The following is a 26,974-nucleotide window of genomic DNA, read 5'->3' as shown; positions in this document are numbered from 1 at the left end:
TTTTTTTTTTTTTTTTTTTTTTTTCCCTCTCTTCTGAAATTAGAGGGAAAAGGTCTTGGAAGAAATATAAACCAGCCCTGCCTGCCTGTTTCCGATTGTTCAGAATTAGTTTTGTGGTTTGTTTTTTTTTTAATAATGATGACATTGCACAGCGTATCTTGATTTGTTACATGGGAGAGCCAGAATAGCTTTCCTCCCTGATGGATTTTAAGCTGCCCTGGAAGCGAAACTGTTTTCATGCCATGTTGAGCTTCATTTCTAAGCTTTTTCTGGAGAAATCCTGGTGCCAGTATTGTCTCCTCCCCCCTATTTTCTAAAACACTTAATTGCATTGCATTCTCTCTCTGAAGCAGCGGTGCCCTTCAGCACTGTCTCCTTCACTTGCTTCTCCCAGCCTAGTCTCTGGTACAGAAGCTGCATCTACCCCCTACATGACTTCTGGACACTTGCAGCTGCTGGACATCATGGTGGACAACAAGTGGTTTCCTTGGACCTTGGGCACCAGATTTACTCTAGAAATCAAGCTTGGTGGGCAGCTGCTTGTGTATTAGCTCTGCTGCTGCTTCCTGCATTATCTGCCCCATTTTTGTCGGAGCCAGGGATACTTCCTTGCATTTCAGCCTGCACCCCCTGGGTGGTTGTTTTGGGTTTTTCTTTACAGCGGCGTTATCTGCAGGCAGGACCCTGTGCAGATGTGTGGCCGGCATCTTGGGCTTCATGGATGAAGCACCTCTGGGCTCAGGTTGCAGCCAGTCAGCTTTAGCTACCTTCGTACTCCAGGCTCAACACTTCTTCCTATCAAGCCCCTATAGACTTTTTTGTTTCCCTTCAGACCATGAGTTTCATCAGTGTCTGTGTACTTGGGTTAACTTGGCTTTGAAAAGCACATGACTAAGAAGAAGCATTTGTTCAAAATTGAGAAGATCTGGTGAGTTAAGCTCTGGAATTAATTTGGTTTTGGTGTTACCATACTGCAGAATCTGTCTGTAAGCAGCATTTTAGAACTCATTAGAGTATCTCATTTTCCCAGATCTCTCAGTTTTAATGATATTTTCTCAATCAGGAAACCCATTACATCAGAAATTGGATTGTCCAAGATGCCAGTGCAGCCACCAGTGTCAGCCTGTACTGCTGCCAGAGGTGGTCAGGAGCTGTAGAAAGATGGGGAAAGAAAGCCATGTGTCACAGTGCAATTTTCAAGGTGATTTTGTGAGCTCTGCCAGACCCCAAAACCTCTACGGAAAAGGCTCAAAGTGTTAGAGGCGTGAGGTGGAAGAGGCAAAGCCAATAGACACGGAATGTGGCCAGAGATAGGGAGAAGACAAATGTGAACACCATTTTGCTGTTGTACAACCTTTGATAATTAGGTTGAATGTTCTTCCCAATGCACCCACAGCCTCTGCCTCCTTCTGCATGAATGCTTTGTCCCTTCCCATATTGTCTGCCCTGCTGTAGCCTGTCGCCTCTTTGCTTATCTCTTCCTCTCTCTGTTTTCACCCTCTCTTCTCTCCCATCCTTTTCCTTTAAAACAATATTTTGCAGCCACAATTAGTGCATTTGGCTGAAGTCTCATTGGGCATACCAGGAACTTTTCCAGATCGCTCATGGGTGGAGTTTCCCAAAAGCATCAGTTTGGTATTAGTGTTGTACAAACAATGGGCCTGTCAAACCGAGCAGCGTGAGGCAACCTCAGAATGTGGTGCCTCCCAGCAGATCCTCACTTCTGTTGTGGATCACCTCACACAGCACAGACACACAGCACGAAGTGACCAGGAAGGAGCATAACCACAGCATAGGAGGGATGGATCTGGCTCTTGCTCTCTCTTAGCACTCGGTGTCCTCACACTGCTTGGTAGCTGCCCATTCAAGAGGCTGTGAAGAAGCCACGGCTGCTGACGCAGTTAAAAATGCAGGCACAGTTTCAAAGTTGTGTGTAAATTGCCCAGCTCAATTTTGCCAGCTGTCTTGGGATAATGGGATGTATAATAATGACATTGAGAACAGCCGCTATGGGATAGAGTTTGCATCACTACATTGTCTGCAAGAGGATTTTAAGTAAATATTGCAGTTTATACAGAACTAGTATGGCTTGATATAGAGAATTAGCTCATTTGGGAGCCTTACTCCTGGTTAGGAAAACAGTAGGCAAGAGCTCCTACAATAAACTTAATCCACAGTCTGGGTGGTAGCCATCACTTCCTGCATTTCTTTTTGTAAGAAGTGGTTCCCACAAATTTCTTGAACTTTAACTGCCTTAAGTTACTTTTCCATTCTTGGTACACATTTCAGGGTGAAATTTTCAGGAAATTTTCAGCTTTTTCGGAGAATAACACCCTCTGGATCTTTCCTAGAGAAGTTTATAATCAAAAATAGTATGAAAATCTGATGGGATTGAACCGGTGCAGAAGACACCTGTTCAGCTCACTGAAAGCCATCAGAGAGGATGGTCCAGATCGGACAGAAAGCAGATACAGCAGAACTGAGGCTGGCTCAGTGTAGAGACAGAGTAGGGCAAGGACACAGAAGAGATCTGAGCACTGAAAAGCGCATGGAGGATGCTATGAGATACCAAGGAGTTAGAAGGAGGGCCAAGGAAATTTCTAGTGCTAGGAGAAGTCAAGCCTGGGGCTAAAGGAAGAACTGATCCTGGTCTGTGACAGCCTATTTCCTACCAGTTTGTAGTGTAACCTCTTGCTTGACTTAACATCTGTCAAACAGCTGGTTTGGTGCCCTCTCCAAATACACGTTTTCCCTGTGATGTGAGCAAGGGTGGAGGATAACACCCTGCTGCAGCTCTTGGGTGCTGCGCCTGCTCAAGATGCCAAGTCAACGTGGTGAACCTGAAAGCACAGAGAAAATGCATACAGAGAAAACTATCTGGGATTGTACGCTAAAATAGTGTTACTAAGGCAGCTCTGGAGAATTGGATTTTATCTCTGCATCTGTATCATCAACCTGGCAGCTGTACTCTGTGTAGGAAGCAGTGGGATGGAGGTGTGAAAAGGATGGTAAGGAGGGGGATGTGAAACCCAAAACCTGGAGACTGTGAAGTTATAAGCAAGTGTTTGGGATCCTTGGTTGAGATCGCAGAGATGCTACAAAGGAGAAAACAGGATTTGAAGTAAGAGTCAAACAGTGAAAAGCAATGCTGTGATTATAGGTCCAGTCAATAGCTTTTATGTCAACAGAAGGATGAAGAGGAATGGAAAGGACCTCTGGAGGAAAATAATTAGTTCTGCTTTGGAAATGTGAAAAATAGCAATGTGAAAAGCTGCAGATGAGGCATCAGGGCACATTGCCTGCTATCTTGCCTGAGAAAAAGGTTCCGCTCTCTGTCTAACTGTGGTTTTATGAACCGTAGACCATGTTTATCTGCTCCTCTTCCTATTCGATTCATAATGGTGAGTGCATCCTTTTGCATTTTTTTAAATCAATTTGATGCTTGCAAATTGATTTGCCATGCGAGCATCCTCTCCCGCTCTCAATCTGCTCAGCCTCTAATGAGCAGCCCATGCTGCCTTCCACTCACACGCTCATGGCCCCCCTGGCTCCAAGGCATTTTCCAGTCTCCCAAGCATCCTGCAGCACTTTACCCTCACCCTCTTCTTCCAGCATGGGTTGGCATCACTTCAGTTGTTGTGCCTGCCGCTCTGGCCTGCTGCTCCAGCCTACCAAAGGCCGCTGGTCCCGCCATCCTTCAAGGCGCTTCCCCAGATGCTTTCCTTACACATAGCAGGCTCTGGGCCTAGCAAAGGCAGGGAGCTCAGCATGGCGGCAGTTGGGGCCTGAGGGCATTGCTTTCCTGCCAAGCCCAGCACTGTCACTTCAGCCTGCATCCAGTTTCCCAGTTTGCTTCCTCCTGGAGCCTCATGTGAGCTGCAGTGTGTGGGGGCTCCCCTTTCTGGCCCCCACCAGCCCTCCTGGGATCCATCTTGTGGTTGGGAGCAGCACATCCAGGTGAAAGCCTGAGTGAAGGTGAAGGAAACCCGCTCAGTGAACTGGAAACTCCCACACTGTGTTGTCAAACACGCTTGTTCACTGGTGTGTAAAAGGGAAGCTGAGGAGAAATGAATTTGAATGCCTTTTAGTTGGGATTATGGGCATATGGTGCGGTGCCATTTGTTTTCCTCTTCCTGCTCTGCAGTGGGGCTTTAAGACCTTCACACATTTGCCTTTATCTGTCATGTCAAAAGGGGAGACAGTGAGAGGCCTTTTTTCTCCCCTTCTGTGAGGTCGTGCTCACAGCCTCTCACTTCACTCTGCACTTTGCCAAAGGAGCAGTCCTGATTTTCAGAACAAGCGCAGCCAGATTGCAGAAGTGGATTAAGCAGCTCCAATTTATTTTTATTAAACTTCTCAGCTGCTCCTGGGAGGACTTTTGCTATTTTCCAACAGCAGAAGGGGATGGATTTGAGGGGAGAGGGTGGACATGATGTCCACAGTGCCACATGCACACGATTCACTGGCAGCTGGGTAGTTAGGTTTTATTGTTATGACAGGATATTTAGTGTTTTGTAAAAAGCTACTTAGGGAGCCGCTTACCTTGTTGTACAGCAGTTTGTTAGCTGTAAGATCCAGACTCGAGCCTTTAATTATGCCTAGCATCTCCGCAAAAGCAATTTCAGTTCTCTTCCCTGCCTCATACAGCATCTTGGGATGCTCTGCAATTGAATGTGAACAAGCTATTGTTTAACACGGCTTTAAATCATCATGGAAATGTTCTGTAGCATCAACTGAGAAAGCCTGCTCCCATCTGCCCTGCTCATTTCTCACAGTCACTCTGGGAATGAAGGCCAATAATCACAGAAATTTTGTTTAAAGGTTAAGCACAGTAGAGTGTATCTTCATATGCCGTGTGAGCTAATAGCAGGTGAAGATGTGGTTCAGAAACACTTAAAGAGGAAAGTACAGATTGATATTGATCATCTTTCCCAGCCCTCGTAGAAGCATCTTTCCAGTCACTTTCCAAATACATATATTTATTTTCCAGAGGACTTGCAGGGGACTTAGAAGCTAATGTTCTCTTCAGAAAAAAATGTCCCTGGGACTGCTGAAGTAAATGTAAACCTGCCCCTGCCCCTGACACAAACTCTCTATGGCAGACTTTGAGCAGTCACTGTGTCTTGGCATCACAGCCTGACCCTTACGCTAAGCCTGTAGCCTGAACAAAAGTCAAGACCTTTATTTTTCTTCTGAAAATACATTATTGATGGCTTTGACATACAGAAAAGGTATATATCATTGGCTAAACGCAATTCAGGACTTCCTATATTTGATGCTCCTTTTGTCCCGCTGTTTCTGTTTCAAATAATGATGAAAAAGTTGTATTAAATTTACATCAAAGGAAAGTTGTGGAAGCAGAAACATGAATAACAAACACATGCATAATGTGATTCTGAACAAAGAAACCTGTGCTGGAATCCGCTACATAGGAACACATGTATGTCATTGTAGCATATTGCTAACACGTGTAGGGGTCATCTCGATATGCTCAGGAGCAGCTGAGAGCCCTGTTTGAAGGTAGATTTGATAGAATCTGCTTTGTTAGTACAGTGACAACAACTGCTCTTTGCATCTTTATAGACCATTTACTGCAGATGTTTATGTGTTGTGCTGTGCAGGTTTCCATATACAACGGTACTCCAAAGGGAGAAGGTAAAGACTATATAAAGAGGAGTAAGTGTGAAGATTCACCAAAAAAAAATAAAGATGATCATAACTTTCCGGAAGTAGTTTGTACACATCTTTAACATGATTTTAAAGCAGTTCAGCAGCTTTTCTTCTTCTGGAATAATTTGTGATATTGCCAGCTCTTCCAGTGAAACATGGAACATGTCCAAGGAGCCACCGGTCTGCATGGGAGTGAGAATGCATTTGTCCAGTGTAACTCGAAGGCTCTAGCTTCAAGCTCTTAGCTCAGAGTGCTTCTGCAGGAGCACTGGTAATGGTAATTCAGACCTTTTGTTTTGGAAGTGATTTAAGGTTTTATACTTGCTATGCAGAAATAGGTATGCCTGATGTTTTTTTAGTAATGCTTATGTTTTGCTTTGGTTTTGCCAGGTCTTTGGAATCCTGCACAGACACTGTCTGTGACTTTGAATGCACTCCTGCTTTCTTGTGCTGCAGCTCTGGGCCTTGTCCCACTCTCCTTTACATCACCCAATTGACTGCTGGTCTTCAGCACCAGATTTTCCAAATGCTCATCACCCATAATACTGCAGCAGACTTTCAGCAGTGGGCAGCCACCAGCTATGATATTTACAGCCAGGCCCAAATTCTCAAAAGAACTTGGCATACTGCCCCAAATCTGGTCCCAGTCATGGATGTGCAGTGGTTTCCAGCATGAGCGAGAGCTGACTGGGTTGTCAGGATCAACCCAGTTCTGTGCTGCACAAAGGAACCTTGGCTCAGACGCGTGCTGTCAAGATGAAGAGGGAAGAAAGTGCCTTTCAGACATGGAGATTCTGCTTTGTGGTGCTTGCTGTGCCACAAGGCAGCAAAACTGAGAATGCAGCTGTTACAAAATGATAGTTACAAACAGGAGTAACCCATAAATACAAAACACATTTTACATTAAGGAAGTCACGTGGCTGGCCCAGTGCATTCAGTGACTGATATGAAATTAGCCACTCAAGTTTGGCACACTATAGCTAAACAAATTACAGCAGGTCTTTAAACTGTGAGTCTCTAAATTACCTTTAGCAGATCTACAAAAGGTCTCCAAGAAAACCAGATTTATGTTCATTATGCTGGGATCTTATGTTTCCACCTATAACATCACTGAATGATGCTCAGAGCTGCACAAATTCAAAACATATTTCAGAAAAAAACACTGGAATAGAGTTACAATCAGCATTAAATGGGAGTTTCGAAGATCATAACCACTAAATTACCTGTAGAAGTAGGTTTCTTGACCTTCTGCCACACTAAAAATGCAGCCTAGGATAAAATCAAGCAGGGTGAAATCACTGAATGCAGGATTATGGTTATCCAAGGGTCACCTGGCCCCTCTAATTGGCCCTCAAAAACTATCCTGTCTATTTTGAGAGCAGAGTAAGGAAGGCAGTTGAACAATTTTTAGCCTAACCCCAATATATGTTAAAAAGTCAAACAAGAAAGCAACACAAAAAAAGCCACCAAGCCAAAAAAAAGCAAGCAAACCAAGACCCCACCAAGACTCTGGTGGTAAGCAAGGTCACTGCCTAAGGTGCTGTCACAGCCTGCAGACAGACGAAGCTGCGTGAGCTCACACGTGGTGCAGAAAGGCATGGCAACACTCCTGGGCCTTGTCCTGGGGACAATCTCTTGATCTCCATTTGTATTTTGGTGTGTTGCTAGCATGCTTAGGCTCCCACAGGCCTTTATAGCAAGTAAATACAGATGTATCACGCCTGAACACTTCCACAACATCTTACCACATACACAGACAGTGCCTGAAACCCTGCCCTGCCAAGGTCAGTGGGAACATTTGTCATTAACTTTGGTGCAGGCAGGATTTCCCTCCTGGACACACACCTCCTCCCGGATGTGTGTGCATGTGAGTGTATGTGTATATACAGAGGCTTTCCAGTACAAAGCACTTAGAGAAAGGCATCTTCTCTCTTTAAATATTTTCTTTGAGTTGGTATTGCATTAAATCAGGCCCTCACTATCAAAGCCACAGTTTCTTGTGACTTAATGGCGTTAAAGAGCCCTTCTTGCTCGGAGCTCTGCAATAACAATTAGGCGGGAGGAAGAGGAAACAAGCTGTGTAGCACACTCTGTACCTTCCAGCCACCAGCTATTGTTAGAAGCACGTTGCTCCAGACAGAGTGGCAGCAAGGCACAGAGTGGGAAGCAGGTGTAACCTGCCAGGAACACCAGTCTAGCAAAAGCTGTTCTTTAATTCTGATGAGTACCCCTCCTTCTCATCTACATCATTTGAAAGAGATTTTGCATTCTTATTGATCAACCCTTGAAAGCTTAGATAATGCCTTTATGGCAAACCAAAAGCTCATTTTGTCATGATAGTGCTTTGGTCATTCATCAGCAAAGTCACTGATCTGTTTTTCTTCTCCTCCCTGTCATAGCATAGCATTTTAGAAGCAACAGTTAGATCCCAAGAAGCACATTTCCAGAAATTTAGCTGTAGTCTGGATTCCTTATGGAGGAGAACAAAATATCTCCTCCTTGCATGCCCTGTCTGTCCAATTCCTTTTATTGTATATTATTCAGAAACAAAATTCAGAAAGCCTGACTAGTGAAGGCTGCCCAGGCTCCGGCAGGCCTGATGGAACACTTCGTTCAGACCAGGCGTGTAGAGCTGTGCCCAGCATGGCTGGCTGGGTTCGGACTGCTGCTGAATGACCCAAGCCTGGCTCAGTTACCTCACCCCTAAATTCACCTGCAGTGTGATGCTGGAGAGCTAGTCTGCCCTTGCCAGGCCCTGAGCTGCTCTCAGTCACCCACTGAGAGAGTTTATAAATATCAGTGTGATGGGCCTAGCCAGAGTATGCAAAGCCAGCTGCCTGCAAATTCAACCCCTTTCTTCATTTAGTGCGGGAGTTGCTGTCCTGCAGTACCATATTAAAAGCCTGCTTGTGACCATGTTTAGTTCACCGTGCTCTTGATCTGAAGCCTGTACTAACATCTTGGTTTTGGATACCTGCCTCTTTGCTGAATGCTTGCATGTTGTGCAGTGCAACATAAATAAGCAAGTCCAGTCAAGCTGCCACACTGTAAACAAGCATGATGAAAAATCATGTCTGTGCCTGCTACATCCCATCATTACATTGTCTCTGCTCTGTGTCCTTCATTGAGGCCTGGAGATGAAGTACTGCCTCATATACTCCACTCATGAGGAGGCTGTTCCCTGCTCAGGGCTATACATCAGCTGCAGGACACAGCTTAGCTATGGAGTCAGTGGACCATATGAAGGCCTGGCATCTTCAGTCCCTTACTAAGCATTTTCTCTACTGGTCCCTTATATTATATATTCTTTCTCCTTACAGCTATTGGTCGTCCTTTACCATGGCATCATCGTGGGGAAGAGGATCCACCCTTTTTTCCTTCTACCCCTCATGCAGCAACTTCAGCTTCAGTCAGACTTCTCCAGGTTTTCTTCAGAAGCTGGCTCAAAACACTGCCAGTGTCCCCAGGCGTCTCCCCCAGCAACTCCTTCACCATTTTATCACCCTCTTCCCCAGTTGTTCCTGCGTCATTCATGGGTGATACTGCCTTCTTCCTCATAGTCTGACTGGAACGATGCTAAAAAACAGTGAGAAAAAGAACTCAAAAATGGCCTTTACGCCAGGGAAAACTCTCCTCTTCAAATAGTCCCTCTGTGTTTGGGAAGAAAAATACAATTTATATCTCATTACCACATGATTCCCCAGTCACTTGCACTCCTGAGCTCTGTAGCTATTTTACATTTGCTGTTGATACACATGATTTAGCCTGGAGCTGCAATGTATAGATTCAGACTATGGGAAAAAGGCTGCAGACTCTGTACTAGTAAGCAGCTCAGCTTTATTTCAGTCAGTGGTGACACTGGACAACTTAGAAGCAGTTTTGGACCGAACAAGATACATTTGTCCCTGCACTGTGGTGGAAACCCATCCGTCTGCGCCCCCGAGCGCTGTCATTGTCTCCTCATTTATCACTTCCCACTTGTGACATCACTTTGGTAGTTAACAGCAACTTGCCATCTACAGTGCCAAGAAACTTAGAAAATGTTCTGATTTTCATACCAGAAAAGGCCATAAGGTGCATTTTGTGTATCGAATGCCTCAGAAACTGTTTTTTTTTAAACTGTAAGCATCCAAAATGCATGTGGATACAATCCTATGCTAGCTGCTTTTTGTTTTTGCATTTGGTGCATTGTTTTTGAGCACTGCTATAATGTACCCTAATAAATCTTCTCACATTCTGCTTTGCATCTTTCCATCCAGCACTGTGGATGTCGGATTAGGAAATGAAGAAGGAAGAGGGCAAGGCGCTGCCCCCATTAGGGACTGGGCTGGCACAGTCCAGGCCACAGCACATAAACTCCTTAATACAAAGTCAAACCTCCCCTATTAAAAACGCGCCCTTGTAAGAGCAACAGACTTTTGTCTACCTAATTCTTACAGAGGTGTAATGCTGCCAACTGCTCTCACTGAAGCTGTTTCTCATCCTGGGGTCTGGACTGCTGTGTGAGGGGGACAAACATGCTGGGGAACAATGATTCCTGCAGCTCAGTCCAGCCCAGCAGGGATGGCTGGCTGGGGAAAAGCACCATGCAAATATGCCTATGCTGTCCCCAGAGCTGGACAAGTCACAAAGCAGGATGGCTGCATCTCTACAGAGCTGAGCCCAACACCATCAGCTCTACACAGAGCTGACTGGGATGTGAGCCTCTCCTGACAATGAATGTGCCTGCAACAGAGCAGAGAAAGCCAGGCTATCTGCAGAGAGGTCTGTTGGTGCCTCAGCCCTACACCTCAACTGACTCTTCTCCAAGCCCCTACAGCACTAATGCCACCACAGTGTGTGTGTCCCTTCTGCAGCTAGCATGCTGGGAGGGTAATGCAACCATATCTAAACCTACTGTGAAAATCAGAGGCAGTTGCACCTGTGCTGTCCCTAATATTTCCATCACCACGAGCATCCAGCCTCCTGTAAAGGAAATCCATATGTCATCTTGTAATGTTAGGAAAACAGACACTTAGCATAGTAACCCCTACATTGACTGTTCCATCATCATGTCTCGCTGCTCAGGAACAGCAGATCATAGATGACATGTATCACTGGAGAGATGCTAACCCTTTCCCTGCAGCTAACACCTTCGCAGTATTTCTTTTTTTTTAACTCAATGCACTAGTGTGCTTTAATATTGGGTTAGCTGAAAGCACTTTTTCATGTTCTATTCCCAAAAGTCAATGATCAAGAGAGACAAGCAAGACCAGTGCTGATGGTCTCTGAGAATCCTCTCTCACTGAATATTTTGAGAATTTAGATGAGTAGAACACCTTCCTTCTTAGTGTTGTTTGTAGAGTTTAATGAAACCTGTATGTATTTTACTAATCTGATTGGGAGAGAATTTCTTAATTTAGAAAAGCTTGCCACTACTGTAGCTTGTCTAGATTGAAAACTAATTTTAACATGTTGAAAATCCCACTAAAGTGGAAATTTCCAGTTCTAATCTGCTATGAAGATCACACAAATAACATTTCATTTTTTTGTGGCAGCAGAACAGAACAGCATCCTTCTTTTCTTCCATATGGCAAGGATGATGCAAAATAATAGCTGCAGTGAGAAAAAAAAGTTTGTGACTATTTGAAATACAAAGAAGAGCTTCATTGAAACGATCTCTTTGGAATATCATCCCTGCTAACTCAGAGCTCCTCAGCACATGTTTGGCACAAGGTCTGCTAGGATTTCTTTCTGCACTACTGACAGCTAGAGATGCAGAATCCCAGATGCATTTTTTCTCCACTGATAGCAACTGGTGTAGAATCAAACTAGTCCTGTGCTGTCTGGCTTGAAGTCCCTTTGCAGAATATAATATCTGTCCTATTAAATTTCTAGTATTTTATTTCAATTGAGTGACTGGGTGATTAGTGAAAAAAGAACAAATTTGTGAAGACAAGACGAGGATTTTCCCTCCACACCAGCACCAGGCTGGACCTCCCCATGTCCCGTGCAGGCCCTAGTGGATGACAGTATCTTCCTGGGGAGCTGGTGGCATTGCAAAGAGGCCGTGCCTCCACTGCTCCAAACAAGGAGCTTTTTACAGCATAACAGCTGATGTGAATGGCCTTTTCTTCTGTGAAGAAAGTGTTTCCAGGCATGTGCAGGGTGCAGAGATGGCAGCTGCTGAGGGAGCGGTCCTCGGCCAAGCTGGAGAGCCCGCTGGGCAGAAGCAAAATAGCACATGACTTCATCACCCATTAAAGAGTAAGTTGTCCTGCACTAGGGGCATCAATCCTCCATGAATCCTTCACAAGAGTATGGAGTGAATGATAAATTCACAAGAGTTAAATGTCCACTAACACATACACAAAAGGGCTCATAGGGTCTTGCAGTGTCTTGTATCCCCACAGGGTCTACCGTTCTAATAAAAAGCAACAAACAGAAGCTACTACCTCTCATTCATTATAAAGTGATGGGGAAAAAAACGTTGCAGAAATCTAAGCAACTGCCCTGAACTTGCCATTTTTGAACATAAATGAAACATTTTCTTCCATGCTAGATCTTGAGTGATGCTGTTTCTGTTCTGCTCCTTTGACAATTTGTAAGATGAATTGGAGACCTGAGATAACTCACCCAATTTGCATTCACTTCAGTGAAGAGTTTAAGGTGTCTCTTTCTTATGAAGAAGGAATTATGTTTTTTTCCCCTTTAGTGATATATTTAAGTATCTTCTGCACTTACTTTACATCTTTTTAAAATCAAGTCATCACCACCTTGACACGTTTACTTAGAATTATTTTTTCTTAGACCAGTGCAGATGAAATTATGTCTTTCCTTGTCCGAAGAAGACACAAATGTCTTGTAAGAACAAAGTTCTTAGGATCCTTCTGTAGAAATGCTCACTTACACACTAGCAAAGAGGTTTTGTGTTTTGTGTGCATGGGTAGTTTGGAAGGTATAGAGGCAAACCAAAGCATGCTGCTTTAGATACTTGTGTCACATGCTGTTAATCATGCATGTAAGAAGCTGATCATTACGAAGCCAATGGACAAAGCAGCTGGCATTGCTATCCATCTTGAGGATAATAAAAAATTACTTAGTTTTAATTTCACTTCTTGGAAACTGGAAATTTGTCCAATCATTGCATTGATCATATAATTATTATTAAGTAGTACAGTGCTGAAGGGTGCTGCAGGCCATGGAAAATGGTCAATAATAAGTTCTATGGAAAATCATGTACATTAACACTGGTGAATCACCCTTCATTGATACTAAAGGAAAGAAGAAAATGCAAGTCTATGTTATACCGAAGCAGTGACTATAGAAACCCATGCCCAGAGTATGGGGTTACCTGAGAAAGCTTGAACCCAACCCTTCCCTAACTCAGGCCAGGCCAGGGGGTGCCCCCAGGCCACTGAGCACACAGGGCCCTGGCACAGCGTGACTATGGGCGATCCCATGAGCAGAAGGCATTTCTCCTACGGGCGACAGAACCTTGGGGCAGAGACATGCTGGCATCCTCAGAAAGGGAAAGTACATGCTGCTGCCTTTTCCTTGCTTACTTAGGAAAAAATAGACTCAAATTTGGACTACACTAAATGGAGACACTTGACCCACACAGACACATCCCATCTTCCTGAGAGGCCACCAGCAGGCTGGGAGCACTGGGGGCAGCTGGACAAGCAGCTCCTCCTCAGCCTTCAGGCAATACCTAGAAGAGGGTGGAGACTAATGTCTTTTCCATCTTCTGAAGAGCTCACACGCATCAGACTCCGTTCCCTACTTCCCTCCCAGGAGCGCCAGTGCCTCCCTGGGCACCGCCTGGCACCTGTGGCAGCCACACTCTGAGGGACATAGGGCCCCACAGGAGACAAATGCAGCATGTGACACGTGTTCCAAGGAGTTTAGGGCTGCTCCTGAGGAAAGCGATCCAGAAGCCTCTCTGCAAGTCTCCTGGGTTCCTGTGAGGCCATGGAAGTCACTGGGACTGCAGCATTTCTTCAGGACCCTCTTCAGCCAAGCAGGAGGAGCTGCCTCAGGGCTGAGAGCCACTGTGCAGCAGCAGGAAGCCACGCCGCTGGTCTGCCCTTCTGCAGGGCTGGGCCCTGTGCCTGAGGGCTGGACCTTTTCCAGTCATGGGTTGTACGGCTGCTGCAGAAACTGCTTCTGGACACGTGTGAGCAAAGGCTGTGACAGGCTGTAATATCAGTGCTGAGGCAGTGCTTGACTTAGGAACACAACAAAGGAGAAAGCTGCTGCACAGGAGCTCGCAGTACGTACCATGATGGCCACTGTCATGGATCCCTAGCAGGTGGCAAACAGGATGCAGTGGGAAACGTGTTTAGGAGCTCAATCTGCAGATTCTGCTAACAAGCAGGGGTTGTCAGAATGATGAAGTCTATCAGTATCCTAATTGTTCAAAACAGCATTTGATTTTAAAATTCAGCATCAAAAATAGCAGTAATAGGGGTTTTGAACTATGCATTATCGTGAGCTGTCCTTACAATGTCAAGATTTTCTTTTTTTTTAGTCATGAAGGCTAGAAAGACTTATTTTATGTATGTAAAGAATGAGATTGTCATGAAATTACAAGACTTCTGGAGCCAAGGCTTAGCGGAAAACACAACAGATGTCAAGAGATTCATGCTAAAACTGGGAGAGAGCTGTATAAATGCAGCACAGGTGGGCTGAACTGCAGTCATTTTACCTTCAGGAAATAAAGTTTTGCACTAGAAAAAACTCTTTCGTGGAAGTCTGAAATGACGTTGCTGTACAGCCACTGAAGCAAACTAACACCACCTGCGGAGCGCCTGCTGCTGTCCCACAGCTTTCACTGGAAGGGACTGGAAGGAAAGCACTATGTAACTGGCAGGCAAGTGCTGCTCACAGCTGCCCCAACATTGTGTTTGCACAGGGAGTTTGTAGCAGGGATATGAAGAAATCGTTCTCTTCAGTTTCCATATCAGGTTTTCAGATCAGCGCTCTTCCCAGCCTTTCCTCCTCCAGGCTGCTCGCAGTGTGGAGTGCTCTTTTCCTGTTTACCCTTACATGCCTTTTTATTACCAGGCAGGATTTTTTTTTAAAGCACGCTCAGGCGCCTGCTTGTTTTTTCTAAAGCTCTACGGGGATTTGTTGGCGTCTTTTGTAGCAGGTCATCCTGTTTTCAGACAAAGTTCCTGTCTTGTTAAAAACAATCATTTCTGGATGTCTCTGTATGGCTCCAGCTTTTAATCATCCTGAGTCCTTGAGCCACGTAGTCCGCACCCCATTTATGTAGGTTGTGTTTGTTTGTCTGCGGCAAAAAAAAAAAAAAAAAAAAAAAAAAAAAAAAAAAAAAAAAGAAAGGAAAGGAAAAGGCACTGTGGCACACTCAGGACGAAGGCTACAAGTCGCAGACAGAGTGGCGGCAGCAGCCAGCCCCTTTCCCACCACTGACAGTGCCCTCTCCTCTGCGGGTGGGAGCAGGCTGGCTGCAGATGTTGGGAGGGGACCAGCCAGAGCAGTGCTGCTGGGCAGGGCCTGTGCTCAGAGCACCTTGCCGAAAGGAGCACCTGGCAACAGTCATAGAATCATGGAATCACCAAGGTTGGAAAAGACCTCTAAGATCATCCAGTCCAACCATCCACCTATCACCAATATTTACCACTAAACCATGTCCCTCAGTACAACATGTAAATGTTTCTTGAACACCTCCAGGGACAGAGACAATGCTGAATATGGCTTTAAAACCCATGGATGGAGTAATAAGGCTAGTCTAATCCTATATAGCTTGTTGGCTTTAAATTTAATGTTAAGAGAAAAGCTCAGACAACTCTCCGGCATATTCCACCTGTTTTAATTCTGTTAATCCTACAACTGTAGCAAGGGCAACTAACAAGAGTGCATCCATGTAGCCAACACCTCCTGTGATGAGGGGGCTGCTGTTGTTTTAATTACAGTGAGTCTGTGACAGGTATCCTGCGTGGCTTACTTTGAGACAGAGATAGGAGAATAGCCTTTCGGTAGAAGATATTCTCGATCATGGGAGGGCAGCTAGTATCTCTTAGCTAGTGTTCCTTCCAAGCTGGTGGCCATTGACATGCATTTTGTAAATTAGAAGATGTGAATAAACCCCCGTGATCAGTGATAAAAAATGAGTGTTTAACAAGTGTATTTAGTACCCTTTACTTGTTAATAAATGGGAAAAGTAATTCCAAAGAAGGTGGCATGCCTTGCCTTAAGCTGGAACTAGAAGTTGGGTCTCTTTCACCTCACCCAAGAGGAAAGACTCGCTCTGTATGCCAGCCTGTGTTCTGCTCCAGAGCAGAGAACTGAATCTGTGAGCACTGGATCTCGCACTTTCCAGCCACCTATCTATTGGGGAGTACTGCTATTACAAATGGCAAATCATAAAAAAAAAAAAGACAACTAATGCATTCTCCTTACTGGCTCCCACATCTTAAGGGGTCTTGGGCCACCTCCTTGGAGCCTTTTACTCACATAGGGAAAGCTCACTTTCAAGGGTACCTTCCAGAGTTTTTATGTACTGTTATGTTCCAGGAGGTGACGAAATATGTTTCAAAATATGTATATTTAAAGGTGCTGTGGCTTGCAGGTCCATTAAGAGAAATGGTCTATTATGTGCTTCCTTATGCTGAACACTCCTGCAAAATGATCATCAATCAAAGCTTCAGCCTTTGGTAAATTTACCCCTGACAGTTCTTATACGAAGATGTTACACAATCCCTAACCCAAATGCTTTGATCTCCTAAGTCAAAGTCAATATGTCCAGCTGGATAAATAGCATTAAGCCCAGCACTCTTCCTGTGTAAGTGATAAAAAAAATTGATGAAGTCCTGACTTGCAGAAGCACAGGTGCTTTAAATCAATGGACTACAGTTCACCAAAGCTATTAATACCAACCCTGGAAGTCCTGACTGGAAGCAAAGAGCTTTGTAATTTTAATGCACCTTAGTTCAGAACCAGAGTTCAAATGAGGTCATTTTCAGATGGCCACAAACACTGGGATGGTGCAGGTCAGTTAAGCCATTTGCTTTAACTGGACTAGAGGCACAGAGCTGAGATTCAATCTCCCTGCAGTGCAACAGGGTGAACTTTCCCAGATGTGCCTGCAGAAACAGATTTACAGCCCTGTCCCTGGTCTCTATCCTAAACAGTCCTCTCTTCCCACGCATTAGAGATATCCCCCTCCCTCCTTTTCTCAGGACCCTCAGGTTTTTTCAAAACTCACTTATCCTCCTTGGACTCCAAACTGACTATGTTAATAATGCCTCTTCTTCTCCTTCTTCCTCCTCCCTGCGTTATCGCAGGCCCACAGCCCCGCTCCCTGGGCAATAGCAGGGCTCAGGCAGGTTTCCTGCCCTACAGCTTACTCACTTCCCAGCATCAATAATCTATTACAGATCCAGCCTTACTGCCCATTCCCCTCCTCCCCAATAATAATGAAATTCTTGAAAGCTTGAGATAAATATCCTGTTACAAAACAGATGATCAGGATGAATATTTCTTTCATCCTCTAAGTCACTACTTGTGGGGGAGTGGAGATAGTCTGTTTAGCCATATGGATGGTTTTCCATCATTCACAAATGTCACTGACAGCAGGGCAAAAAAAAATAAAAAAATTCTTTGACATGATCTTTGGATTGTTTCAGTTAAAACCCCCAATTCTTGGAAGGTAAAATTCACCCTGGCCCAAGGACCACTCTGTAGAAACTACTGGCTGCATGTTCTTATGAAAACCCTGAAAACATATGAGAAATTTCAGAAGAACATGGATCTTATGCTAAGAAAGCCCCTGAAGGAAATCCTGAAGGAGTCAGAAAAGGGGCACAGGGCTGGAGCTGCACAGACCTACAGAGGTTGATGTAGGGAAAGTGTTGGGGTCACCTTGTAACCTCTGCGTGGGCCTCGCTGTGCCACAGCTGGACCTCATCCTCCCAGCATGTCTTCCCCATCTCATCTCCGCTGTCTATGGTCAGAAGTTCATTTTCCCCATCTTTCTAAAAGAAAAAGATGTGCTGAATGCAGCTTAATGGATTATCAGCACCCCTGATTGATTCCAAGCCCTGAGAATAAAAAGCTTTTGGTTAATTTCTCTGTAATTTTGGCCTCATCTGCCTTCTAAAGCAATATGCAATACATTTTTGCAGTGACTCAGTTGCAAAATCAATGTGGACTATGCTTATAAAAGAAAATAGACAATCAACGTCCTGGGTTCCATCCCAGGCACTGCTGATGCCTTTACTATGTCAGATAATCTTAAAAAACTGCTTTAACACCACTCATGGGGAGGTGAGGCACTGCAGTTTAAAATGGGTTTTGCTGCACAGACCGCTGCTATTCTAATGGTTGTGAATTTTGCTATTGTTCCTTGCTACTACTTTAATGTTACAGTTGTTATTTATTATGGAACAAATAAATGAAGAGAATTGGGTCAATTTACCTACAATTGTCTTCCAACTACAACCAGAATATCTGCTGCTCTATTTGTTTCCAGTCCAGCTGCTAGCTTGAGAATACTGATCATCTTACTCAGCTGAGACAAAGAGCAGCCAAGTGATTGAATCAAGTGATACTTCCTCAATGGAGAGTGGCAGATTTTTATCTGGCAATTAGAAGATTGTAATCAGTGTTTTCCCATAGCAGTATATCTCCTAGCTTTAATGATTAATAATGCAGCCTTCACACATTTATTTTTGGAGATTTTCAGAAAAAAAAAAAAGTCCAGTTAATAAAATCCTTCGAAGAAATTATCCTGTTGTACACTGAGGCACCCTGGCTGTCAGCGCTTAGCTGAGCAACATGGGTAGGTGACCTCCCTCTGTGCGGATGTAAGAGTTTGTGCCCACCTGATATAGCAGAGGCATTGCGTGTGTTCTCAACGAGTCTCAAAGGAGTGGGAGCAATTATTTTAAAATAATTAGTCTGTGTCTGAACCTAAGAGAGACAAATTTTATCAGTGAGCATAGAGAGCTCTTGCTATGCAAGAACTCATGTTTATTTGCCTCCAATTTTCTCTGAGTAACTACGTGAATTGATGCGGGTGGCAGTTGAAAGCACTGGGCTACAGTGAAGAGTGCTCTCATCCTGAGTACTCACTGCAGAAGACTTAGTTCCTTTATTTACTTTGCACAAATCCTGGGGAGGAAGTATGAGGCACTGAAAGTCCCTTTGTTTTTGCTCATTGGATTTAAGCAATTCCTCCTGCACACATCAGAACAATGAATCCCTTCAGTCCACCAGGCTGTGAGTGATATGAGGCTGTGGATTCACACTGCAGATCTCCAGAATTTTCCAATTTTTGGAGAAGCAATTGGATGATTGCAGCAACTGCAGATTCAGTATGAGTCTTCTAATTTCAGAGGCAAGTGATAAAATGAACCCCCTTATGCTAAGAGTCTGAGCTGGCATAAAGTACATATTAGTAAGCTGGAACATCCACGCTTAAGTTGTCCTCACTAATTGGGAAAATTGCTGTCCAAAAATAAATTAGTTGGAGCTCAAAGAACACAGGTTACATCAGTGATTCTTCACCATGTACTGTCACTGGTAGAGCCCTTATCTCACATACTTCCAATCTATTGGATTGGATTTACTAACAAAGCCAATGTATGCAAGAACCTACACATGGATCCTCTTCTGCCTCTGTCCCCAGAGAGCAAGTAACACAGCCCTTCTCTGGGGCTGACTCCAGGAAATCTATTTTTTTTGGGTGAAAAGCATCCTACAGTTCTTTTCTTGACTATCCAGCAGCCACACACTAATGCTGTTTTCCTGGTTGATCACTCAGGCGTGTCAGCTGGATGCCCAGCACCACTCAGATTTATGACTTGCCTCATTACGGTATTGTGTAGAAAAACAGACAGTATTTCAAGGTCATGATCACTTGAAAGATTTAATACTTAACCAAGAAAAAAAAAATCCATTGGCTAGTTTGATGGGAGGTTTCTGGTTGCAAAGGCACAACTTGGATCAAACAAGAAACTAATCAGTTATCCGGTTTTGTTTCTTTCCTACTTGATCTTTAGAGAGAAATCTTCCCTGAAAATGTCACTTGGACACTGATTTAGCCTGACTAATTTAGGTGTCTTGCTCTGGGGAGACAAACCAGTTTTCCTTGTTTCCCTGCGTAACAAATGTAGAAGAGCAGTTGCCCTGGAATATAATCCGCCATATGTCAGTGGGGTGCCTAACCTATTCACCTTGAATACAGGATGTAAGGCATGTTAGGAGTTAGCATGGAGGTTGCACTATCATTCTGCAGCCCAAAAACTATGTAGGCAAAAAAGTAAAAAAAAACCCTTAAAATAAAAATAAAAAAAAAAAGGTGTCGAAGTGGGTGTGATGATGAAGAAGCTGACGGGCCCTTACATTCGGTGGCAGCAATTAGCTCTAACATAGTAAATTCCAGGCATATGGCATGGCAACTTTCGCACCCTCTTATATGATTTAAAACGGTTCTCACAAATGTTCGTCTCACTGTAACTGTGAAAAATCTCCTGTTTTCTCAAGAATAAAACCGCTCCAGTATCTTGCCCTGACAACTGATGCTTCAAAAAATGCCCCAACCCCTCCAAATCCATTTAAGGCAATGATGTGTGGTTAATGCAAGTGAACAACAATTACAATATTTTTGACTGAAAAGAACTCAGTTCAGCTGCCAGAAATGTCAAAAGTTCCTTGCTACCCTGACACTTACGTAATTGTTCTGTGAACACCCACACACCGGAATAGACCTACTCCACCAAAAATTGCAGGGCTGACTCACTGAGCGTTCCTCTACGTATCTGAGGACCTAACCATGTAGGATACATCATCCTCAGAGTAATTCTAATGTGATTTCCCTGATTCAGTGAAGTTACAGTTCACTTGGAGGAAAAAAGGAATCATCTGCTTCTTTAGGATCCTGCCCACCCATCATGGAGGAAGCAGCCAAGAAGGGCAGTGCTGCGGAGCCAACTGGAAAGGGAGCAGGCCACTGCTGAATCCTCATCCCTGTTTTCTGCTTGCTTCGGCCCTCTTTGGTATCTCTCCCATTACAATTCTGATGTGATCCAGAAATGCTTGACTTCTCTGATCTGATGGGGCTGCCACATGAAATGAAGCAGACTGGTGCAAAATGGAACTGAAAGAAAATGAAAGAAATAATAAACTAACTTTTATAAAAGATTCTGAAGAAAACCACTAAGAGAGAGCAAAGTGGCTTCAATGCATCACTGGAAAGCACAGGGGTGTAGACATCTCTCCACCAACCTCTTGTCAACACTCAAAGAAAGATCTATCTGCATGGTTTAGCCAGAATAGGAAACTTTGAAAAAATGGTTTATACTTTACAGCTACACTACAAAACAACTCAGAGTAAGTAATAATTTAATCTAATTCACCTTTGTGGTACGCTGGTGACACCGCTGCACCAAATGAGTAACATAAACTGTGACCACAAAAAGCACTGTGGTCATCATGCCATGGTGCTCTGACCATACCAAGTAATGACCTGGTATGGACTGGTTCGACAGTTCTACCATAAGAGTCCTCATAAATATCTAAGCATAGTAAAACCAGGATAAATAACAGCAAATTCTCATGTTAACACTGGCAGAAATTACACTTGTACACACCTAGTCTTCAAGGTTGCGTTGTATACTGCAAAGCTCTTAAATGCTGGATCAAAGATGCAGAAATAACCACCATATCCAGCTATGCCTATACTTTGAAATACATGCCTTTTAAAAGGATAGTACACTTTACAGATGTATTTTTCTAGTAACGTGCACAACCCGGTACTATCCCAGACATTTTAAATGTTCTCCCATGGTTAGGCCATGTTTGTTCAATATACACCAAACTATTTCTACTGGTTTCCCTCTTGCACAAAACGAAGGTCTCTCAAGCCTCCAGATATAAAGAAATTAATAGGGAAATAGGAGGTGCGCTGACTCCTTGAGATCACTGTAATCTGGCAGTTTTCCTTTCATCTCCCACTATTTGTTTATGAGTATGGGGTGGGAACATGGCGAAGTGCATCAAACTGAACCAGAAAGCTTGATCCTTCACACCAGCAATGTCACCAGTGCTTCAAATTCAGCATGTGATTTGATCCCTTTTTTTTTAACTGAATAGAACATTTCAGAACCTAGGTCAGACCATAAGTTTGATGCTTTCTCCTCAATAAACTTTTACTAAACCTCCTTTGGTGGCAGCAGGTCACCAGGGGAAACTCCAGCCCCAGTAACAACGAAATTCTTGCTTTCGTCAGTGTATTTACTCTATTTGGTGCAGGTTCTGCCTGGCCCATGAGAGTTCCTCACGGGGGTTACATCTGTGGAAAGCAAAGTGGACATGCTAAGCGGGGGCTGCAGGTACCAGGACTCCTGTAACATCCTGGAGCCAAACTGTGTGCTTGGCTCAGCAGGTCCCCAGAACACATTCCAGTGACCATATAAAAACCAAGCAGCAGAAATTGAATTGTTCATGCCTGGGTTAGATTCCTAATTGCCTCTCTTTGGAACCAGAACATGAGATAGCTGTGCTGCATTTCTTTTCTTGAATATGCCTGTGCCAGGATGAAGATCTTTTTCTTACATAATTTGCTGCACTTGCTCTGCTCCCTGCATAGCTGATTTAACCTGCGTTGTGCAGAGACAGGGCTTGTTGATGCCTTCCACAGCTTAGAACAAGCCTTCAGCCATCCCAGGGGCAGGCTTTATTACCATGGTCAGAGTGAGTAGGTCGAGAGAGAGACGTGGGATCAGGGGACCTTGCAAGTGCAGAGGAAAATAAATCCGCAGTGTTGGGAACAGAGTTTCTTTCTACACTTGCTTGACGCTGTCAGGTTTGGTTCCCTGTGGGATGAGTGAACTGGAGGAAAATGGGACAGCGTTAGTGCAGTGACACATTCCAGCGACGGCACTATTGGTTCCCCAGGTAAGCCCACGTGCTAGTGCCTAGTAAGCCCTTCTAAGCACATCAAAATGGGCTGCAGTAAAAAGATTACAGCATTTTCTCAGCAGCCTCATCTGTGGTGATGTGCGTGCTCGGTACAGCGTTGCCTGAATAGCAGGCAATCTCCGAGATAAAGATACCAGAATGCAAAGCAAGGGAACAGACTTTGGACGTGGCTGAGCTCTTTGGCATTGGCAGGAAAATAAAATAAGCACGTGGTTGTCATATAAATCACATGATATTCCTGCACGGTGGATTGGGACTTCTGAACAGGTATTGCTGTTTTCCTCAGCAGAGATAACAGAATTATATGAATCTGGTTTCCAACATGTCAGCTAATTTATTGATTTAATCTCTGCCACCAAACTTAAGGGAGTATCAGTATTTTCATTCAATCACTGTCCTAGTACCCTTCTCAAGCTTAGTCTGCTTCTCCCTTTTGCTTCCTTTATACCGTTCATTTTTTATTTGAAAGCTTTCCAATTAACATGTAATTACTTGTAAGAAAAGTATGCACATACAGCCTTCTGTTCAGGTCTATTATTTTTAAGACAGAGCTGCCCACCTGTGCTATGTTTCTGTTGCCAGCAGAACATGAACCACTATGAAGTGATACACAAGTGAGTACCACCAAACCTGGTGCTCCCAAGTTGTACTGGGGAGAAAAAAGAAAGGAGGAAAAAAACAGAAAAAAAATGAGAGGAGCGCTGTCCTGCGTGCCTGGCCAACACACTGCATGCATGCTCTGTGTTGCCTTTGTTGCCCTCCTACAAGCTTAGTTCCATCCTCTAAGAAGAGAGAGCCCTACAGCTGTTATAGATCTGCTGTGGAACAAGCCTGCTCACTTTGTGTGCCCTGAGGGACAATCTGGGGAACTCAGGTAGGAGCTCCAATCGGACAAGAGTTTATTTTATACTAATAGAAGTCAAAAGAAAACAAAGCCTACTGATTAAATGCATTTCTGTAGTAGCTGTGAAGTATATTAAAGTCATTCCAAAGTAATTGCTAATTATATTACTTTATTACAAGGCACAATTAAACATGTGCTTGAGGTCATCCAGCTATTTGCTGTTTCAAGGAAAGCACTTGAGTCAAAAGGATTTCCTAAATGGAGTCATTCAGCGTTTTATTTCTCTGACTTCAGGAATTATTCTAGATGTGAATAATTGGACATTGAATAATGGTTGAAATACTATTTCCATAAATTGTTTGTGCTTTACATAAAACAAGCAACACACTTCATAGGGCACATTTGTTCTCCCTTTGCAGCACCCTGCATGGACCACACTGGTACCAAAGGCGCCGCACTTTATGGCAGGTCTGGCCTGGGATGATTTGTGTGTTTCTGTTTCCAAATAGATAATTCACACAAACCAACACAGACAGTTAATTCTCACTTCTACTGAAATTAAAAGGAACTGAGAGAGGGATTCACACCTAAACCCAGAGGTGAGACTCACAGGCTCTAAGTTAGGCACCTATTACGAGAAAGAATTAGTCAGAGAGTGAATGTCTAGCTTTTAGCATCAAAAGCTGAATGCTTGCCATCACAGGCTGGCTCAGTCAAGGCTGACAGTCAAGATCCTCAAAATTCATGGCTAACTGTGACCTGTCAGTGGAGAAATACGTTTCCATTACCCTTTCCAAGCACCTGCACGCCAGCAGAGCTGAGCTCCGTCTCAACCAAAGCCCTGACGCCAGCACATTTCATGCTCCTCGGCCTCCTCCACTGGGCAATCTCTGCATTTACTTCACCGACACTAAACAGCCCTGAGACAGAGGGTTCCCCCTGCCACTTCGATTCAGGTCATCAGTGGAAGCTGGAAAACCAAGGCTGGAGCTCCTGCTTTCATAAATAGTTATTTCTGCCACATGGGAAAAGTCAGATCAAAGGAACAAGAAAAGCCTTTCCCATTTATTTTTCCTCTCTTTTCTCATAAAAAAGACAGGCTACAGTCAAATTCTGCTCCAGGTCAAGTGGAAAAGAGCTGTGAACCTGCATCTTTAGAGGAAGAAAGCACTTATGGAAGGAAAATACTTTCCTATCCTTTCTTCCCAGCTCAAGAAGAACCCCCACCGGCACTAAGCTCCCTGAGGGTGCCTCTGCCTCGCTGTCTCAGTGTCCCAAGTCATGAAGTGGCTCACAGTGGCCCAGTTGGCCCAGTTTCAAAATGTCATAGGTATCTGCCTTTTTTTGGTACTTCTCTCTCCCATTACACTATGTAGAAAGTCCATCTGCTGAACTCGGGGTTCTTGTTACAGGAAAGAGCATGAGGAACTGGCTAAGCAACACTGAACTCTAATCTCCATCTTCCACTCTTGTCTGCATCATCTACGGACCAACAGTCAGCCAGATAGGCCTTTTGTGATGAGGATGCCTTGAACTGGGATGAAGAGGTTTCATTCACAGCCAGGGAGGTATAAAAAGAAAAAACAAACAAATCCAAATCACCCAGAGAGGAACATTGCAGGGTTCAAAAGCTGCCTCTGCCTTGACTGGATTAATGATGGTGAACAGGAACAACCACTTCTTACTGCCGAGATACTATAAACCTCCAGGAAGCTGAAGGATAAGTGACCTGGCGATGCTTGGGCCATAGATCTGGTCCTTGATAAAGCACCACACAGTGGCAGACGGTCCACTCCTGCACGCCCTCAGTGACCAGCAGGATAAAGTGGTTCAGAAAGAAAAAGCGAGGGCACGCATGCATGTGAACACAAAGATAGCAAAGCACAGTATAGATTTCACTCTCCCACAGTTATCTTCAGCTGGTGGGTGCTGAGGGAGGTCCTGGCATAGAGGGTGTCCCTTCTATTGCATGTGTTCAACTCCACCGCAGCACAGAATCTCCCGTCTGGCTCCCAGCTCAGCAAACACCACCCTCAAACGGTTGCCATGCAATGAGCTGGCAGTAGCCATCATCATAACAAGTCTGCCCCCAGATCCACTTGGGAAACACAACTCTCTTGAGCGTGCTTCATATCAGTATTTATTGCCTTCATATATTTAACCTTAACGTTCATAATATTTCAATCAGATCTGACAGTCCTAATAATGAAAATCGCTTTAAATGCTATCACTATTTATTGTTGCATTACTACTAGGCAGGTAGCTCAATGGGTTTGATAAACTGCTTGCATAACACGTAGCTTTCAGTTAAAATGTTGAATGACTAAGAATTTTATTTTAAACTACTGCTATAAAACGTCACTGAAAATGCCCTGAAGATGACAATCAGAACATGTTTTCTTCCTAAAATATTTTAGTCATCAGACAGGCAAGTTTACCTTATATGAATATGGAAGTATTTGACAGAAATACATACATGCATATATATTCATGGAGATAATTTGGTTTTTTTTTTCCCCTGTTTTTTTCAAATCCAAACTCTGAAACACGATTAATCTTGTCTACGTTGTTTAAAAAAAAAAAAAAAAGGAATCAATGCACACTGGAAGCCCAGAGAAACACGTCAATTAATAACAACACGGATTACAAGGAGCAAATTGTATTTTATCATTGCATTGAGCTTGCTGGGACTTGTCACAGCGTTATACCGAAAGTGCCCCCATCTCCATCTCTCAGGCCATCATTTGGTATCACTCCTGCTTGTTTTCTAGGTAGACCTATTATTTTTACGGTGCCAGCTCCGAAGAGTTGGCCGTCACACCCCAGCCCTTACCTAGGTGTGAACAAAACGCCTGAATACAGCGGAGAGGGGGAATCATACTAATAAAGATAACAATAACGAAACCAAAGAGCTCTACTTTGCCGCTGCTGCGAGCACTGACAGCGCTCAGGGGCAGGACAAGCTCTGAGGAACGCTTTCCAGCCTTTTATGCGGGCAGCACTGGCCCTGCCACAGCCCCGCAGCGGGGGCCACCTGGGTGCCACGTCCCATCAGCATCACGCGTGCTGGCAGCGCGGGGAACGCGGGGCCGTCGTGCGAGCGGGATTAGCCCCCGCGGAACAACGTTACCCCCGCGCAGACGCCGGCAGCGGGATTAGCCTTCAGGCCGGGCTTCACCCGGGTTATTTTCGCTGCTGGCTTTTCACTTACCCCCGCGCTAAGCCGCTCCCGGGCGCAGCCCGCCCCGCTCAGCCCCCGGCGCCGCTCCGCCGTGCCCCCGCGTCCTTCCGCTGGCTGCGGCGGGCTGAGGGGCGCCGGGGACACGTCCGCGGACGGCCGAGGGGCGGCACAGCACGGCGCGGGGAGACGGGGCCGTGGGGACCGGGAGGGAGCGGCGGGGCGAGCCGGGAGCACACCCTGCGTGAAGATCAGCTGAGGACAGGGCCGGCAGCCCGCCCCTCGTGACAACGGAATCCCTCCCCGCAGCGCCCCGGCTCGGAGCAGCGGTCGGGGGGGGGATGTGGGGCTGA

General features: G+C 44.6%; 1 long non-coding RNA gene across 1 annotated transcript; it reads right to left on the bottom strand.

Annotated features, from left to right (window-relative positions):
* Nucleotides 1-26,965, bottom strand: LOC110392899. Its single transcript, XR_002434804.1, has 2 exons — nucleotides 26,655-26,965; nucleotides 1-20,776 (listed from the first exon to the last, which is right to left on the bottom strand). It is a non-coding gene; the product is annotated as an uncharacterized LOC110392899 (long non-coding RNA).

The sequence above is a fragment of the Numida meleagris genome, chromosome 1 (genome assembly GCF_002078875.1).
Source record: "Numida meleagris isolate 19003 breed g44 Domestic line chromosome 1, NumMel1.0, whole genome shotgun sequence".
Lineage (NCBI taxonomy): Eukaryota > Metazoa > Chordata > Aves > Galliformes > Numididae > Numida > Numida meleagris.
This window is presented reverse-complemented; position numbering and strand designations above follow the sequence as displayed.